This window comes from Otolemur garnettii, unplaced genomic scaffold (assembly GCF_000181295.1).
Source record: "Otolemur garnettii isolate 467f Iridium unplaced genomic scaffold, OtoGar3 scaffold00025, whole genome shotgun sequence".
In the NCBI taxonomy this organism is placed as follows: Eukaryota; Metazoa; Chordata; class Mammalia; order Primates; family Galagidae; genus Otolemur; species Otolemur garnettii.
The window spans coordinates 18,832,181-18,834,669 of NW_003852420.1; the positions used below are offsets into that span (position 1 = coordinate 18,832,181).

At 44.6% G+C, this 2,489-nt stretch overlaps 1 protein-coding gene and 1 pseudogene across 2 annotated transcripts in view; both read left to right on the forward strand.

Moving 5' to 3' along the window:
• The window catches only part of LOC100963404 (splicing factor 3A subunit 3), a gene marked incomplete at its 5' end in the record, with an annotated part of 30,315 nt that overhangs the window by 1,517 nt on the left and 26,309 nt on the right, over positions 1–2,489 (forward strand). The gene's annotated exons all lie outside the window — the stretch shown is intronic.
• LOC100942817 lies at positions 807–1,364 on the forward strand (annotated as a pseudogene). The gene has a single exon (XR_002772907.1). The product of XR_002772907.1 is annotated as an NEDD8 pseudogene (transcript).

The window sequence follows — 2,489 nt, forward strand, 5'->3', positions numbered from 1 at the left end:
ATTGTTGTTTGGCAGGTCCGGGCTGGGGATTCGAACCCACCACCTTAGGTGTACGTGGCTGGCGCCTTAGCCGGTTGAGCTATAGGCGCCGAGCCATGTACTTTTATTCTTATGGCATCTTCTAGTTAGGCGTCAGTTGTATGGTAAGAGGTTACAGGCAATCCCTGAGTTATAAACATCCAACTGATATGCAACGTGCACTTATGAATGGAAGCTATTACAGGTAATGGGTACATGTACCTGTCCCAACTTATATATAGATTCAACTTAAGAACAAACCTACAGAAACTATCTCATTCATTAACAGGGAATTGCCTGTATTTACGGCTGAAAAATGCAAATAAATGATCTATTACTCCTTGCTGTTGTTTTTTTTCTTGTTGTAGCTTAGCCAGGGCTAGGTTTGAACCTGCCACCCTTGATATGTGGGGCTGGCGCCCTACTCACTAAGCCACAGGCACCGCCCTGTTGGTTTTTTTGTTTGTTTTAACAGATAAAGTAGAATTTATTTTCCTGGATCTTTCAGGAAATCTAGTAACTAGTATTTGTTTTCTTTTTGACAGAGTCTCACTCTGTTGCCTAGGCTCGAATGCCATGGTGTCACCCTAGCACCCTAGTTGACAGCAACATCAAAATCCTGGGTTCAAGTGATCCTTCTGCCTCAAATTCCAAAGTAACTGGGATGACAATGCCCGGCTAATTTTTTTCTATCTTTAGTATAGATGGGTCTTGGTCTGGCATAGGCTGGTCTTAAACTCCAGAGCTTGAGACAGGTGGAGTGCTGGAGAACGGCAATAGGGACCACAGCGGCAGAAGCAGCAATGTATCCATGTGCAGCCCCAAACTGGAAAGAAGATGCTAATTAAAGTGAAGACGCTGACCAGAAAGGAGATTGAGATTGAAATTGAGCCCACAGACAAGGTGGAGCGAATCAAAGAGCGTGTAGAGGAAAAAGAAGGAATCCCCCCACAATAGCAGCAGCTCATCTATAGTGGCAAACAGATGAATGATGAAAAAACAGCAGCTGATTACAAAATCTTAGGTGGTTCAGTCCTCCACCTGGTGTTGGCTCTGAGAGGAAGAGATGGTCTTAGGCAGTGATAGGCCCTCATTCCATTTTACCTCCTTACCCTGTCTCTCATAGAGGCATCATATATCCTCTCACTCTCTGGGACACCAGAGCCACCACCCCCTCCCCTGGATGCCTAGTGTTTTGTGTCTACTAGTGGGAGACTATGAGGACCCCAGGATGCAGTGTTTCTGGCCCAGAGCGCCCTTGCTGACTGTTGGGTTTTAGTTTGCAGTCCTGTGTGTTTTCCTCTCTTATGGCTATGTCCCTGGTTGTCAACAAAATATTTCTTGGCCTCCTGGAAAAAAAAAACAAAAAAAACCCCCAAACAACTCCAGAGCTTGAGAGATACTTCTACCTCAACCTCCAAGAATGCTAGGATAACACGTATGGGCCACCATGCCTGGCCTTAACTAATATTTCATTCATCTTCACTTGAAGCTATTAAAACTAGTTTCAGCTGGCTGATGATAAAGATATTTATAGCACATGACAGAGAGGAGGTAGAACTGATAGAGCATAAGGAACAGTTATGTTCTCTGAGGACAGTCATAGACCATATTCCTTGAAAAAAGCAAGGACAGAAATGTGGCTTACACATACAGCACACACACACACACACATACATGGCTACTGGCTGGCTGGCTGCAGCTTCAACTAAGGCCCTCTTTCTTACACTGAAGTCTGGTATCCTGTGAATCAACCTCAGCTTATACATTGGTAACACTTTCTCAGGTCTACTGTTGCTGCTGCATAAAAATTTCTTAGTTGCCTCTATTTAATAATCTAGGCCTGCTTACTTATTTCCTTTTCTTTTTATCTTAAGAAAAATGGAAAAATAGTGTGTGACATACTTCTTAGGGGTGGGACACTATTTTTTTTTTTTTTTTGAGACAGAGTCTCACTATGTTACCCTTGGTGGAGTGCTGTGGCATCACAGCTCACAGCAACCTCAAACTGGTGGGCTTAAGTGATTCTCCTGCCTCAGCCTCCCAAGTAGCAGGGACTGCAGGCACCTGTCACAATGCCTGGCTAGGGTGGGACACTGTTTTCTTGTAGAGACAGAGTCTCATTTTATCACCCTCAGTAGAGTGCCAAGGTGTCACACAGCTCACAGCAACCTCCAACTCCTGGGCTCACGTGATTTTCTTTGCCTCAGCCTTCTGAGTAGTGGGGACTACAGGTGCCCACCACAATGCTCAGCTATTTTTTTATTGCAGTTTGGCCAGGGCCAGATTTGAACCTGCCACCCTTGGTATATGGGGCTGGCGTCCTACCCACTGAGCCACAGGCGCTGCCCAAGGGTGGGACACTATTAATAGAGGGACTTCACCCAGCAAACACAAGCAGTATAACCTAGCTCATTGTATCCTTAATGGTTCCCCAACAATTAAAAAAAAAAAAAGTGAAAAAAAAAAAA